The sequence below is a fragment of the Euleptes europaea genome, chromosome 12, assembly GCF_029931775.1.
Source record: "Euleptes europaea isolate rEulEur1 chromosome 12, rEulEur1.hap1, whole genome shotgun sequence".
Taxonomy (NCBI): domain Eukaryota; kingdom Metazoa; phylum Chordata; class Lepidosauria; order Squamata; family Sphaerodactylidae; genus Euleptes; species Euleptes europaea.
In genome coordinates, this window is record NC_079323.1 from 55407244 (window position 1) to 55424910 (window position 17667).

Sequence of the window (17667 nt, forward strand, 5' to 3'; positions counted from 1 at the left end):
TTTAATGTCTTAATTTTAACCAGACATTTGGCATAATGAAGGAAAAGCTGGATTTATTCATGAACATTAACTGAGGTTAATATTCCAAACTAGCATTTTTAAGAGTGTATCACAGAAACCTGTGTGTGTGAAGTGCTATCAAGTCACTTCCAACTCATGGCGAACCTATGAATCAATGTCCTCCAAAAGGACCTATTGTTAACATCCTTGCGCTCAGGTCTTACAAACTGAGGGCTGTGGCTTCCTTTATACAGTCAATCCATTTCATGTTGGGTCTTCCTCTTTTCTTGCTGCTTTCCACTTTTCCTAGCATTAAATATCTTTTACAGTGACTTTTGTCTTCTCATAATTTGACAAAAGTATGATAGTTTAGTCGTTTTAGCTTCTAGGGACAATTCAGGCTTGCTTTGATCTAGAACCCACTTATTTGTCATTTTGGCAGTCCACAGTATCTGTAAAACTCTCTTCCAACACCACATTTCAAAGGAATCTACTTTTTCCTGTCAGCTTTCTTCATTGTTCAACTTTCACACCCATACAGAGTAATAGGGATTACTATGACAGTGACACAGATACCTACTTATCTTAATTACCCTGGTCACCCGTGAGGAATGGGGAGTAGGGTGGCCAGATCCAGGTTGGAAGCTCCTGGAGATTTGGGATGGAGCCTGAGGAGGACAATGCCAAAGAGGTACAATGCCATAGAGTCTACCCCCCAAAGCATCCATTTTCTGTAGGGGGACTGATCTCTGTAGTCTGGAGATGAGCTGTAGGGCTGTCGATTCAGTTCGTCCCAAACTGAAAAACAGCCGAATTTTCCCCGATTCGGCGGTTTCTAATTCGGATGGAACCGAATTCAAAAAAGGCGGGAAAACAAGGAGCCAAATTCGGCGAGTTCGGGGCAATCGCCGAATAGATTCGGCAAATTCAGGGGCTCCGAATCAGCAGCATAACCATAAAGGCATTAAAAACACATTTGCGCCTTTCCGTGGCTCTTGGGAGGGGGCATGTTTGGAGGTAGAGGTCCCAAAGTTTCAGTGTAGCTTCAGGGGACCCTTCTTGCAAGAACCCCCAAGCTTTGTAAAGATTGGGTCAGGGGGTCCCAAGATATGGGGTCCGGAAGGAGTCCCCCCAAATCGCCCACAGGAATAAAGGCATTAAAAACACATTCACACCTTTCCACGGCTCTGGGGGGGGCATTTTTGGAGGTAGAGGCCCCAAACTTTCAGCGTAGCTTGAGGTGACCCTTCTTGCAAAAACCTCCAGGTTTGGTGACGATTGGGGCAGGGGGTCCCGAGTTATGGGGCCCGGAAGGGGTCCCCCCACCCATCTGCCCATTACAGCCTTTAAAAACACATTCGAGTTAGGCCGTACCATTACCCTGGCCCGGGAGTCTGGTCTGGTGGTTGCCTCGGCAGTTGGGCCGTACCATTACCTCGGCCTGGGGGTCTGGTTGCCTCGGCAGTTGGGCCGTACCATTACCCCAGCCCAGGAGTCTGACTAAAAGGCAATTAATCCCGAGTTATGGGGTCCCCCCCATCCACCCATTGGAATGAATGGGAGCAGGCAATCCTTAATGTGCATCTAGAGAGCAGCAAATCCAAAGCAAAATCTCCCGTGCCAGAGAGTATGTGTGTGTGAGTCTGCTAGAATCGTATTGGATTACTCCTGAGTCCTCCCAGTCCCTGCTCCTGATAGAAGAGAACAAGACATCCACAGTAAGACCCATTTGGGGCTTTTTCTCTATAATTCTCTATAATTTTTTTTCTGTGTGTGTGTATGTGGGGGGAGATTCTGTGTGTGTGTGTGTGTGTGTGAGAGAGAGAGAGAGAGAGAGAGAATGAGAGAGAGAGAGAGAGAGGGAGCCAAAGGAGGGTGGGTTTATCTGTTCTGCTGGGGGTGGGCTTGATTGCCTCTGTGTGGGACTGTGCTTTCTACTGTTTTCACCGGTTGCCAACTTTGTGTGGAGTTAACTGTGGGTCAGTGAGTCTCTCTCTGGCTGGTTCCTATTGTTTCCAGTGGGCTGTGCAGCTGCTCCTGTTGTTTTGAATGGGTTAGCTTGTAATGTATTTCAGTGGAGTCAATGCAAGTCAACCGACATTCCCCTCTCCCATTATCTTCAATGGGCTGGGCAGCCTCTCCCATTGCTTCCAATGGGCTGACTTGTCATTCATTTTAGTACGTCCCTTTTAATGGCTTTATTCCAATGGGCAGATGGGGGGGACCCCTTACGGGCCCCATAACTCGGGGGCCCCTGACCCAATCTTTACAAAACTTGGGGGTTCTTGCAAGAAGGGTCCCCTCAAGCTACACTGAAAGTTTGGGACCTCTACCTCCAAAGATGCCCCCACAGAGCCGCGGAAAGGTGCGAATGTGTTTTTAATGCCTTTATTCCTGTGGGCGATTTGGGGGGACCCCTTCCGAGCCCCATATCTCGGGACCCCCTGACCCAATCTTTACAAAACATGGGGGTTCTTGCAAGAAGGGTCCCCTCAAGCTACGCTGAAAGTTTGGTACCTCTATCTCAAAAAATCCCCCCGGAGCCACGGAAAGGCGCGAATGTGTTTTTAATGGCTTTATTCGGCCGAATTTCCCCCCGAACTCAGACCTTGGCGCCGAATTCCACGGATCCGAATTGGGGGAGTTTGTACTTCGGCATTTCCCGTATCAAAATGAGCTGAATTTTGCCGAATCCGAATTTTACCGAATTTTTTTTTTCAACAGCCCTAATGAGCTGTAATTCTGGGGGATCCCCAGGTCCCACCTGGAGGCTGAAATCCCTACAATTACCACTTTTCAAAATATATTTCAGATTCCTTAAATATTTTAAAATAATTAAACTAAAGCACAGAAGTCACTTTTAGGTGTCAGTCACTTTCAGATTTATTCAGAACTATAGACAGTGAAGGAAAACAAGGGAGATGTTAAGCCTTTTGCTTGTTTCTTGTTTGTAATCATGCAGGGCCTAACCATACTTGAGAGCAAAACAACTCCAGTCACTCAGAAATAAGTGCATTTCCAATTTCAAAAGAGAAATGAGTATGTGGGTGAGAAGAGACTGCAGTTTCTCTCTCCACAAGCCTCTTTCCCATGCTCATTTCTCCCAGCTGACACACATCTGTAACAGACCATGATTGAGGAGAGAAGTGCTCAGAAGAGATGCTGGGGTGAGCTAAGCCATTGAGGGGAGGCACTCCTCACTCGTGCAGTGCAGTCCTTTGGCTTTGAAAATCAAACCCTTTCTTCTTCCCGTTGCTGGGACAGTTTTATGCTTCAGTTTATAGTTATCACTGATTTTAGTTTGGTCCAGAGTGTATCAAGGACAGGTATGTGCACAATTCTATTACCTTTTTCTTTCCATTCATTAAAACAAAAAACACCTTAGTAAAACCTATTTTTTATAATTAAAATTTATTGGATAATAACAATAACAATAAACAATAACAGCAACTGAAAGAAGCAGAAAAAGAAAGAAAGACAATCTTCATGATTTAAAATACAGTTTATCTATATACACGATAAGATAACAGCAGGATTCCTATGTTACAGCTTATTTCTTTGTCTTCATGTTCATCGTTCCATCCTGACTGAGCACAATGTATTCCCCTTTCTCGCCCTTATTTATAAAATACTCTATTTTATTTATAGTTTGTGACCACAACTCATCTGAACTTATTGTATCTCTATTTTTCTGATATGCTGTTAAGCTTAATTAAAACATAAATTTCTTTAACTTTAACCAGCCATTCCTCTATCTTTGGAATTGATTTTTGCTTCCAATGTCTGGCAAAAGTCGTTTTAGCAGCAGTTATCATGTGTAATCCCATAGAAAGTTGGTCTTTAGTTAGGTTAGGTACCAGATTTAACAGCAGTATCTCGGGTTTACATGGAATATCCATCTCCATTCTAACAGCTAAGCGTTTCACTATTTCAGACCAAAATGCTATCGCTCTCTCACATTTCCACCACATGTGTATCTATCACAGTACCAACAGCTGTCATTTTCTGATTTATGGATTTTACTTACTGAGTGGGGTTATATACCACATGTATACCATCTTTATTAGATTTTCTTTAGTAAAACCTATTATTAAGCTAGTGGTTTTAGTTATTTAGCTGTCCACCGCACCCCCATTGGTTATAATGAGAAGCCCAGTATAACTAGCTGTAAGTCCCTCTCACATCCAATAATGATAACATTTCTGGGGATTGTACTCTCTCACCTAATTTCAGACAAATAGACAACATTCCCATCTAATAGGCAATTAAATTTTTTGTGTGTAAAGCAGGTACTGGGAGTAGGGTTGCCAGGTCCCTCTTTGCCACCAGCGGACGGTTTTTGGGGCAGAGCCTGAGGAGGACGGGGTTTGGAGAGGGGAGAGACTTCAATGCCATAGAGTCCAATTGCCAAAGTGACTAAGAGGGGTTTTTCTTCCGCCACAAGGACTGAGAAATATATTTTCATATATAAGGAAATTGAGTGTACAAGAGAAAACATACTGTACAAACGCTCACGCTGTCTGTGAATATTTGTAATATGTAATGGTGTTATATGTATATCATAACATAGGTACATAAAAATGTAGATGATATAAGTGGTGAATGATGTTATTTTGTCTTTTCATACTTAAGAATTGATTATAGTATGTAATATATCTTAAAAAAAATAGCCTGGAGGTTGGCAATGCTAGCTGCGCCGAAGGAAATGGCTGCTTTGGAGGGTGGAGTCTATGCCCTTGTACCCTTCTGAAGTCGTTCCCCTCCTCAAACACAACCTTTCCCAGGCTCCACTTCTGAAATATCCAGGAATTTCCCAACCTGGAGTTGGCAACCCTATCATCTTACCACCCAACAACCCCTCTGTCTTAAGTTTTCCATCTCCCCACATCCTGCAGCCTCAGCCTTGGAACTTGGAAAACTACAGTGTTTCTCCACAGTGGGGACCAAAGAAGCCTAGGGGTGAGCACCAATTTTTTCAGTATTTTTTTGGGTTCAGGTTTTTTTTAAAAAAATAGCAGCGGGGCCAAAGTGACCTTGAATAATGCTGAAGAAATTCGACATTATTTGGGGGTCCACTTTTTGGCTCCCTTCAATTGCCACCATTTTTGTACCAGTATCACCCCACCCCTCTAAAAATACTGAAAAGGTATTTTTGGTATTTTTTAAAATTCAGCACATTGGTTCGTGTACCCCTACATCAGTCTCTCCTCTTTCTTTTTATCCACACAACCCTGTGAGGTAGATTAGGCTGAAAGTATGTGACTGTTCCAAAATCACCCAGTGAGCTTTCACAGCCAGATGGGGATTTGAACCTGAGTCTTGCAGAGCTTGTTCTGAAGCTTTGACTGCTACACCCCACGGGCTTTCACAGTGTGGCTGCTGTTGAGCAGTAGAAGAAGAAAAAGAGTTGATTTTTATATGCCGACTTTCTCTACCACTTAAAGAAGAATCAAACCAGCCCACAATCACCCTCCCCTCCGGTCCCCACAGCAGACAGGCAGATGGGGCTGAGAGAGCTCTAAGACAGCTGTGACTAACCCAAGGTCACCCAGCTGGCTTCATGCGTAGGAGTGGGGAAACCAACCTGGTTCACCAGATTAGAATCCGCCCCTCATGTGGAGGAGTGGGGGATCAAACCCAGTTCTTCAGATTAGAGTCCTCCGCTCCTAACCACCACTTTTAACCACTACACCATGCTGGCTGTCCAAGCAACCAGACCTGGATGAGTCATGCACATCGGGTGGAATCAAGTCACCTAGACGTTGCTGGCGAGCCTTGGGTTGCCAACCTCCAGGTGGGACCTGGAGATCTCCCAGAATTACAACTGAACTCTAGATGACAGAGATCTGTCCCCCTAGAGAAAAGGGCTGCTCTGGAGGGTGGACTCCATGTCATTATATCCAGTTGAGGCCTCTCCACTCCCCAAACCTTACCCTCCTCAGACTCCACCACAAAATCTCCAGGAATTTCCCAACCTGGAGCTGGCAAACGTAACCAGGCCTGGCCCCAATGGATTCTTCATCAAAATAGGACCCTGCCCCCTCCCCCTACTTTTTACTGACAGAAACTGAAGCCTGGAAGCTATGATTGCCTAGCAACGACCACTAAGGGAATCCATTGGTTAAAGCTACAGGCGCTCCTTTTATTATTTTCAGGGGGGTTTTAACCCTCCAACCCAATGTGTTTTTTGTAGATTTCACATTTTTCTGCAACCCTTTGGAGCCCTTTTCCAGTTTGTAGAAAGACCTGTCTTGCCTGTTCACAGCTCCAGTCTCCAGATTAAAGTATCCAAAGATTTGAACGACTTTGCTTTATAGAATAAAAGATATCACACTCATCATACTAAAGAACTCCTATAATCACTGCTGTCCCAACATTACCTTCTATTGTTTTAAGTATTCCATGGATATAACTTGACCACAATTTAACAAAATATATTAATTTGAACTATAAGCAAATGTCCTATGTTTTTCCTTGCCATTTGTCAATGTTTATACCTTATTTTGACATTAATAGCTGTGGTTCAGCCAACAAATTAAATATGACTTCAGTGTCCTCTTTTTAACATAGTAATTTAAGTAACAGGACATCACAAAAAAGCAAATGGATGGTAATAAAAAATCTTATTTCCTCAGTTTTAATAATGATCTTCAAAATAAGGAACAAAACCAGAAGTCCAACAAATACTTATGTCTACTATACAATTCTCATTGTATGTTATAGCTAGAATTTATATTTACTTCCTCTATTTGCATAAAAGAAGCAATATTTAACCCAAATGTATCCTTTTGATTGTAGTAACAGCATCATCAACTTTAATGGCTTGCAAGGGAGCTGGTGATTTACTGTCTTTGTATATTTGCTTTTGAGTAGATTTGGAAGATGATAAAAGTCGTGTTTGTGGCTTTTTATGAATCTCTGCAATTTACAGCTTGACAAATAGAGATTTGCTTGACTGTGTTCTTCATAGCATTTATTGTGAGATCATCTGGGATGAATTTGAATCTCAGAAGTCCATCATTGATTTAAATTAATTAACTACCTCCCCTCAGCATGGTTTATTTATCTGCCAATTACTGACAGTTAGGGATGGTTTGTAAGATTTTGAAAGAGAAGGAAAATTCAAATTTAATTAGAAGGTTTCTTTCCCCTCTTTGCCACAACCCATTTTCTCGTGATGTCTTCAGTTGCAATTGCATTGTATGGTTGCTCCTCATCATTACTGAGGTTTGCTACCACAGAGATGGTGGGCAGCAAGCCATATTGGATTTTCATGGTTAATATCAGGGATGTTATCTGAACAAATGGGCCGTGGCCACAGGCCACAAATGTTAAATCACTTACTATGCAATAGCCCTAACTGAAGCTGACAGGAGCGTTCTGGACAAAATAAGCTTTTAATTTTTTAGTGAGATAAAACTAGCAAATAGGAAGAAGGTGCTGTTTATTAAGAAGGCTGAGCATTCAAAATTGATTTAAGCCTTTTATTAAGGTAATTTTAGGCCACTCTGTTTGCTTTATGTGCTTTTATGCCCTGTTTTCTTTAAAAAAAAACTAGCTTGATCTGTATTTATTTATTTTACTGGCTTGACTTGTTTTATTGTCTGTGTTTGACTGTGTGGTTTGTTTTTCTGATTTATTTTCTTTTCTTGATAGGTTTTGCCTCAGGTGTCTTCCCAGATGGACATAAGACATCAGCATAGATTTAACTAGTTTATTTAAATGGCCTATCTACATCATAACTAATTAAAATATGCTGAATATTCTAAGGGCTGGGCTGAATTAAGCAGCCTTAACATGGCTGCCATTATTTGATCAAATCCACCCTAGCTCCAAACTTGGCCAGTGACTAGGGTTGCCAAGTGCCAGGTGGTGGCATGGCGGGCAAACCCCACCAATCCACCTGGCTGCCCGCCAACCAGCTGAGGGTCGGTGGGCAACACATGCACGTGCGCCTGCCCGCGGCACCACGTCACTTCCGGTTTACACCCAGAAGCACCGCATCGCAGTGTGGCACTTCCGGGTGTAAACCGGAAGTGATGCGATCGCGTCAGCATGGCTGCGCACACGCAATCTCACCTCACCTCCACCCCAAAAACCTCCCACCGGAGGAGAAGGGGGAGCTGGTAAGCCGACCAGTGACTATCTCTGCCTTGTTTATCATCATCTGCACATATAATGTGCTGAGAGGTGACAATCATCATTGCCCTCCCCTGATATGCCCTAATCCATTACCAGGTTTAGGCCTCCCCTCCCATGAGAAACAGTGGATATCTCTTGCGGACTGGTGTGGAAAGAGTGAAGGAACATTAATGTAGAATTGTTAAATACATGTCCATACTACCAGCAATAGAATCAGAATTTTTGTGTCGATACCATCATACTGGCACTAGGATCCATTATTGGTAGAATTTGGTTGAGCAGGATTCTGCCTACATCAGATGACTATGCAAGCTCAGCAGTTCTCTATAGAGGACCTTTCAAAATCATTGAAAAGATCTCCAAATGTTCCCTACTAGTGATTTAGCAGGTTTGCTGTAAAGGGGACACCAGTGCACACAGTGAGCGGAAGGGCAACAGTGTTCTAGGGATGGTTCACCGATAGAAGCTAGCTCTGGGGACTCTCCTGAATAATTAGTCTAGCCCCCCCCCCCCCCAGGTTCATTGGAAGAAAACATCATAATTAATAAATTAGGGCATACCTCGCCACTGGACAGAAAAGAAAGACGAAGCCTTGGGCAGAGTTCCTTCACTCCCGTCTTACCCAACATGAATGCTGGGTAAATTTACCCAGCTAATTCACTTTATTTCAGCTATGTCCCTATTGCTCAAACAGTTGAATGGATTTTGTCTTGCCCCTCCTCAGTACCTTGCCCGGGAATTGCAATGTTCACATCTGCCTGTGGCTCTGCTGGTGCCTCTAGTCTGGCTTCAACACATTTTTTCTTCTGCTCAGCCTACGTGTGGAAAAGGGGACCTTCTTATACATTGAACTAAAGCTGTCCCTACTGACTTACATTCCCACCTCCTCAAGGCCTGCATAGGCAGGCTTGTTGCTTCCGACTAGGTTGGGCTGCTGCTGCTGCTGATACGTTTCAGCTTCTTTACCCCCTGCATTGATCTATTACTTCTATGGCTCAGCGTGGTGGGAGAGAGCTCTTTGTTGGCCAAGTAAGGAGTTAGCAGCTGCTGGGCTGCGGTGGGAAGGGTTTCTTCAGTGATTCAGCCAGAGAGGACTGCTGTCCATGCAGGCCAGCTCATTAATTCATTATTTTATATGAAGAGGCGCAGTGTGTACATCCCTTTGTCACTAGGACAGAACTGCAGGCGAAATTCCGAGTAAAGGTTTTAGCATTCATGTATAAGGAAGAGCTCCTATGTATAATGGATGAACTGCAACATCTGTTCATTATGAACCAAACTAGGCAATTGTAAAACCATTTAAAGCGACAGCAGATAATCTATTACTCTCGCCAAACTAGTGTGATACAGTAGACCTGTGACCTGTCTCCTAACTGTATTTATTTACTTATTTTAAATATTTTACTTAAATGCAGCTAGGGTAGAAGGAAATTTTGGATTTGGTTGGAGCAGTGACAGGAGGAAGGGTTGCTTAACCATGGTGTCCCCATGTGGATTAGAAAACAGAACAGATTCTGATCAGCAAAATGGTCCTCTGGGAAAGGCTAAGTACCCCCTTCCCCCTGTGTTTTAATTCACAGCCCCTCCTCCATGGCTGCCCCTCAGTTTTTTATATAAAAGATTTGTTGTTGCAGGTCTACCTGTCTAATTTGGCCCTGACAGAAAGTACACAATGAGGATACTTATTCTGTCCAAGTGAGTAAAACTTAATAAGCAAATGTGGTGACCCTGAACACTCCTGTTTTTTGGGGGGGTTTTTTGGCCTCATATTCTAAGAACCAATTTAATACTCTGCAAAGGAACAAAGCTTAATTGAAACTGAATGCACTGGCAAACTAGAGAATGCCAAGTGTGACGAAAATGACTAAAATTTCTTACAGGCATTGGCAGAGGGAGAATTATATAACTGCCCTGATGCAAACAGTTGCAATTGTGAATTTTGATACCTTTTAAGGGAAAAGGGGGAAATCAAAGAATTATATAAGAACAATTACTTGGCGCCCATCTATCTTCATTTGCTTTGTGTATGACACAACTTTCACGCTGTTTTGCTACATTTATAGCAGGGAAAAGGAAATTACTTGAATCAAGCAAAAATATTAATAAACTTGAGCAGGATCATGGCACATTATATATGCCCCTATGGCACAGGGGCATACCAGCGTGTGGAAACATTGGACCCAGGAGCAGAGGCCCACCCAAATCCAGACAGCCTGAGAGAAATTCAGCTGACCTTCAAACCCAGCATTATTGCTATAGGCTGAGGAATGAATGAAAGGCTGACACCAACACATGCCACTTGAACACTATGGATCACTTTATAAAGGATTTCTCATAGCACATAAGACCCTGTGCACATACAGTTTGTATACATGTAGGGACTGCACACAAAATTTAATGAACATAGAAGATGTTGCTTGCGAACACAATTCTGTTCTCTCTCATATGCTTGACTGCTATACCCGCTTAGGTGGTCTACTCTGTAAAGCACAGATTGGAAAATTTAGGTAATATCTTCTCCTACATGCAGTCTACCAGTAGGGTTACCAGGTCCCTCATCACCACCGGCATTAGGTTTTTGGGGCAGAGCCTGAGGAGGACGGGGTTTGGGGAGGGCAGGGACTAAGATGCCATAGAGTCCAATTGACAAAGTGGCCATTTTCTCCAGGTGAATTGATCTCTATCAGCTGGAGAGCAGTTGTAATAGCAGGAGATCTCCAGCTAGTACCTGGAGGTTGGCAACTCTATCTAACATCCATCACAAATGGCCCATCTCTTAATTCATTACTCTTGAAAATATGATTCATACATATGAGAATATGGACTTTTACCAAAAAAACAAAAATCTCTGGGCACAGTTGGCTGACGTTTATTTTTGCTGCATCTGAGATACTCAAGTGTTAGTTTGAAATAGAATTAATATTGTAACCCTCCTTGAGGATCTTGGATCAGCCATGAGGTATACTTTAAATATGAAAATAAATAAGTACCCCAATGAATGATGGCATGTGTACTTTTCCTGTCACAAATGGAACAAAAGCAACATGTGCAGAGGAAAATATAATGTCTGAGGCAGCCCTTTACCGTACTCATTGCTTAATCTATCTTCCTTCACGGCAGAACATTCTTTTTTTCTAACTCAACCAGACAACTTGAAATGATTTAGAAGATACTAGGCCAACATTGCTACGTTCTTTGTATGCAAACATCGGCGTATTAGAGGGCAAAAACAGGAAACCGAGTGGAGACTTTAAAAAGAAATTGTCTGGAGAAGATGGAATCAATATGCTTTTATTTCATGTATGTACACCATTCTTTATCACAAGAGAGTAATAATTCATCATAGGCAAAATCTTATTTGAAACACCTTTTTCTCATCCTTTCTAATCACAGTGACACTGTTCCCTGCTCATTCTACAAATAATGCTGAGTGGATTTTCTGTCACTGAATATTGTCACTATTATTCTATTTAATAGAAAAGATACAATGGTAAGCTTATAAAACAAATTGAATAACTAAATCAGTCAAAGGATGAACACAGGCTTAAAGTTAGTATCTATTCTGCGCACTTGCTTTTGCATTAACTTCAAGAGGGCATTCTGTTTCTAAATCAAGGCTGTGTCAAGGGCTAATATGACTTCTTTTTCCATAGCAGGAGCATTTTGTTTATGGTTGCCAACTTCCAGGTACTAGCTGGAGATCTCCTGCTATTACGACTGATCTCCAGCCGATAGAAATCAGTTCACCTGGAGAAAATGGCCACTTTGGCAATTGGACTCTGTGGCATTGCAGTCCCTCCCCTCCCCAAACCCCGCCCTCCTCAGGCTCCATCCCAAAAACCTCCCGCCGGTGGCAAAGAGGAACCTGTTTGATAGAGGGGGAAAGAGACAGGTTAAAGAAATAGAGAGGAAACAGGACATGTAGCATGTGTGAAGCCCATCAGGACACAGCAGCTTTCACTGATGCAAATTGCATCCCCTGGGGCCATTTTGGGTCTGGAAAATGCATGCCATGATCCCAATCCAAACTGGGCCCCCACATGTTTGGGAAGTGACTTTACAGCTGGGAACTCTCAGTTGACATGTGACCAACGTTTTAAGTCAGGTTGGGAAAGTCACACACATCTTAACCTGTCGGCTGGCAGCCACCTCGCTGCACTGTTTTGTTGGTTTTTGTGGCATAGGTTTGAACTTTACAGCCTAATTACAAGAAGGACAACGCACAACTCCTCACTGCCAAAACAGCTGCAAGGAAGAGAAAAATGGCCACAAACGTGATAGGAAGACATTGTATAACTTCAATCTCCTCCTGGTTTTTAATTTTAGATTTCCTGCGTTAACCACCTTGGTTTCTTCTGTTGGAAAAGAAAAACAGGATAGAAACATTAGCCAAAATCAAACAAAACCCATCTTTTGATTGCTGGTCCAGTCATGCTGAGAACCCACATTGCCTGATACTATATTAAGAGCGGCTTTCAAATGCAAAATAAGTTTCACTATCAGAGCCTATGTGTATTATTTTGTAAGGATTATTATGGCTGCTGGCTGACTTTCTTTTGTTTGTCCAATGTCTTGCTATTTGTTCAGAATGGTAAAACAGTCATTTGAGAGGAACAAAAATATTCCAGCATTAGCTTTTGTGAGTCAGAGCTCCCTTCACTAGCTGCACAAAGTGTACATCCATAAGTACAATGAGTTTACACGAAAGGCTTCAAACACCAAAAAGGCAAGTGCAGGGAAAGAGAAGCCTACTTAAAACACAATCCAATCAAAGGAATAATGAATCCACTCAGAGTGGCTGAGGCCCAATCCCTGATGTTGATAGACAGATAAAGTCAGATTAATGTGAAATCTGATCTAGGAAAGTACAGGATAAAACATGAAAAACATATCCAGTTAGACAGTTATAGAGGTATATCTGAAGTAGGGAGGGGGATGTGCAAGGTATTAGCAACGGTAGCGAGTAAGAAATCCAAAGTCACATGCTGAATAATGCATTTTCAAGACACTTTCAGTGAGCTTTGCAATTGGATTTTAGTGTGTGAAATGGCGAAATCCATTTCCAAATGATTGCTAAAGTGCATTGAATGTGAATTGAAAGTGCATTATTCAGCAAGTGCAAAAGCGCCCTAAAGAGAAAAGGTGGTGTTGAACTTCTTGATGAATTCTGATTCATTAATTTTGCCTTGGATTCTCTCCACTGAAGTTCTTTTGTAGGAGAATTTCTTTTAGGGCCAAACTACAATATATCTTTTTTAAACCAGTGAGGTCTGGGTTCCTGGGACCTAACTCGCTTTCCACACCACTACATAGCTAGGTTTGCCAGTCAGTTGCTAGGATGTGGCAGGATCTGGGGGGGGGGGATATTGACATAGGGGGCACTGTCACATCAATGGTGTGATGTCATTTCCTGGTTGGACCCAGAAATGACATCATGCTGCTATAGGATTCAGCAGAAACTTTATGATTTTACCGTAGACTTTCCATTGAATCCTAGAGCTGTGAGATGTCAGTTCTGGGTTCACACCATCAATGCAATGGCAATTTCCCCATTATTTTCCCACCCACCAGTGGGAAATACTGCATGGTGGAGCTCTCCCATTATATCAGGAGTCCTGGCAACCCTACACATAGAAGCTGCAGAGAAGAGTATTTTAAAAGCTTGCAGTTTAACTCAGGATCACAGACTGGAGGGAGGAGGGGTTCCAGCCTTCTTGTCTGTGCCATTTTCCCTAGCTGAAACAGCCCCAAGGAGAGAGTTTTTTGCCCCATTTTGGAGCTGCATGTGTACAGAATACTGCCCTGGGGGCATTGCAACTTGGGGAAATGGTGCACAGGGAATCCAGAGCTCCAGATCTGCCCTTTGTAAGTAGTTTTCTTGAAAGGAATGGGGGGGGGGGGGAGGTTACATACAGAATGTCTCTCCCTCCTTCCCTACTTAATGTGTAGTGTGAATAAAAGTGTTTGCTTTATCCTGTCACTGGGGCAAATTGAGGACTTCACAAGTGCAGTCCTCAATCTTTTTTTAAAAATTCCCCTGTCCTTTTGAAGGTGCATGTGGGAAATCATACTTTTTGGTATATTGGGCTGCTAGCTCCCTTTCTTGGTTGCCTAGCCCTATTATGCTGTTTTCAATATCCATATGGGATTAGACACTTTATTACTATAAAGTACCAGCTGGGAGCCAAAAGTGACTGAGATATGAAAATCCCACCCCTTCCCTAAAATCTCCCCCTCCAGGATTCAGTGCATTCTCTGGCACTTGAGAAGGCTGGTTTCTTCTCCCCCACCCCTTTCCGCAGCTGATCTCAACATTTTGTTCTTTCTGGAGGGCACATGTGGGAAAATTCGAAGTGCCACAACCCATCACCAAAACACGGATGTGGTGTCCTAAACTTCGTAAACATGTAAAGCCTAACTTGTACCTGGTATCTTGTAATTCTGTGACATCCTGAAACTAATTCCAAATATCTTGAAGCAATCCTTTTTTTTTGTAACAAGAATCATCTAACATCTGCTATCCTAGTCTCTAATAGGCTAGCCTGTAGAATAGCATATACTATAGTAGAGAATGTAAACTAGAAAGACTAGACCTAACATATTGTTTTGTATTTGTGCCTATCTCTAGGAACTGAAAGGGTCTATTAAGGAAAACATATCATTAATCATCTCAACCTCTAACTTCTTATACATGAAAGGTTGCTCTAAAATTGCAATTGACTGCATGTTTTGATGAGTCTAACTTTTGCTATGTGCCCTGACCTGGATGGCCCAGGCTAGCCTGATCTCATCAGATCTCAGAAGCTAAGCGGGGTCAGACCTGGTTAGTATTTGGATGGGAGACCACCAAGGAATACCAGGGTTGCTGTGCAGAGGAAGGCACTGGCAAACCACCTCTGTTAGTATCTTGCCATGAAAACCCCAAAAAGAGGTCGCCATAAGTCAGCTGCGACTTGAAGGCACTTTACACACACACACAACTTTTGCTATGTAGAGTCTTTGCTATAAATTCAGTCACTAAAATCAGCTCTTTTGTACCATTCTTGCAAAGTAAAGAAGCAATAAAGCTGGTGAATCTGGTCTCCTAGCCAATGATTTATCTCCAACTATGCATGATTATATGGTGACCTTTGAAATAACCCTAAGGTTAAAAAGATTAACCTTGAGGTCACAAAGTAAATGAGTGGAAGTTGTAATATCTCTGTGGGAAAACATGACAGTTTGAGCAATTAGGGCAAATATGAGCTCTCAACGGCCACATCCCAAGTCAAAGAAACTTTGGTGGTCGAGAACAGCATTTCCTCAACCTGTGGGAAAACTGTGAAAGTGTGTCAAGAACATAAGAACATAAGAAAGGCCATGCTGGATCAGACCAAGGCCCATCAAGTCCAACAGTCTGTTCACACAGTATCCCAGGCTCTTGTAGCTTTATTGCTTTATGCATGTTTTTTTTTAAATAGGTAACCTACCAAGTAAATTTGGACTTGTGCTATCAAAAAAAGGTTGGGAACCACTGGTATAAAATATTACTACAGTAGTTTTTATTCTGTGACGGCTGTTGTCATAAAGAGAAAATCTTTTGTCTTACAGGACTGTAGCCATGGTACAAACCCCAACAACTGAAGGGATGAACCAAGCTTGGTGCAAATTATGTAGCCTCCCCCCTGCCGTGTCGATTTTATGCCAATAAAGGAGATTGCTATTGTTATCGTAGTATTGTAGTAGCCTTTTTTAAAGGGCCTAAATGAATTTAAAATCTGTTTATTACTGATATCATTGCCATTTTAATGGCATTTCTGAAGGTCTACATCTCTCAATAGCCCCTGACTCTAGGGTTACCACCAGCCTGGAGGAAAAATGCCTTTCCATTTTAATAGCTTAATTTATGGGAATGGGCAGTAGAAGATTTTCAAGGCATGGAGGTAAATAACATAACCTGGTAAATAATGTCCCTTTAAGCCCCTATTAAAAGGACAGGACATTTTTTCTCCAGGCTGTTGGCAACCCTACCTGACGGTGACCTAAGAAACAGTTGACTGTGCCTTGTCTTACAGCATTCCAAAAAGCCCAAGAGAAATTCCACAACCAGCAAATTACATCATAGCTTATCATATCATAATGATGAGTAGAATCCTGCCTAAAATGACCCCCTGTGTGGGTGAGGGACATTTTTGCTAATCCCCCCAACAATTCCCCCATCTCCCCAGAGCAATGGTGGGCATTTTGGGGCTGCAGTGGAAGGGGAGTTAGGGGAGACGCACTTTTGCTGGCTGAAATCCTTCCCTCCCTGGAAATTGTAGGTAGATCCCAAACCTCGGTCAAGTTATAGGATAAAGTACATTGTGAATAGGTAGACAGAGCTGGACACAGATCTGTTTTCTTTTTCCAGTGGTAGCCTTGTGTTTTTATAAATATGCTTCACAGGACTCCATGTACACTGCTCCAAACTTGGAGGAATGGCAGGATAGCCATTTTTTTTAATTGGCAAAAATTGGGATATTTACAGTGCATTCCTGAATGGGAAAGGCGAACTGCGGTGATGGGACAGTACAGCTGAGAAGCCTCCTCAGATGCTTCCTGGCCGCTGCGGAGGGGGGAAAGCCTTTTTTTCTAAATAAAACTAGGAAAAAAGGCTTCCCCCCTCCCATAGGGGAAAGTGGGCCTGGGCCACATAAAAAGGCACCCTGGGAGGTATTCCCGGGCGGAAAAGTGTTTGGAAGCTGCCTAACTGGTGCTGCGCCCCCCAGAATGCCCTGGGAACACCTCCCGGGATGCCGGGAGAACGCTGGCGGGAGGTCTCACCGGCGCCCGAGCCCCACGCTGCCACCACGGTCTAGGGGCCCTCCGGAGTAAGTGGCACTATGCTGACGTCTGTGCCAGTTTGCATGTCAGTAGTGGCACAGACGCAGGCATAGGGGTCAGTCCGGCTCCTAAGAGCATTTGCCCCCCCCTTCAGGTATGCACCGATCAATGACAGACTTTACAAAAAAAGTTAAGATATATGTTAAGTCACCTTTGCTCACTAACTCTGTACAGTACTGTATTTACTAGTATGACTAAAAGTCATGAAATAGTTTTACTGTAAACTATTTCTTCAACTCGCCTCCTCGATTGTATTGACCCACTCTGTGGGTCCGCTTTGAGTCCAAATGAGAAAGGCGGGTTATAAAGGACATAAATAAATAAAAAATAATAAAACAAATAGCTACACAACAGATTGTCACCCCATTTCGACACTGTTGTGTTCTGAAAAACACAGACAACTCACTGCTATGAAACAAAGAGTGGACTATCTTGACTAAAAGCCAGGAAAATGGTGTGTGGGGGGGGGAGAGTAATTGATGCTTCTGCAAGAAAACTTCCTTCACATTTGTTCGCCGAGGGGTTTTTAATTTAATAGTGTCTGAAATAGCAGGGGAACGTTTATTATCTGCAACAAAAAAAAATACTGCCATCCTCTTAAATTATGAAGCTGCAGACTGAGCTGGGTGGCTCTAATTTAGGTTTCATCAGTATTTCCACCAT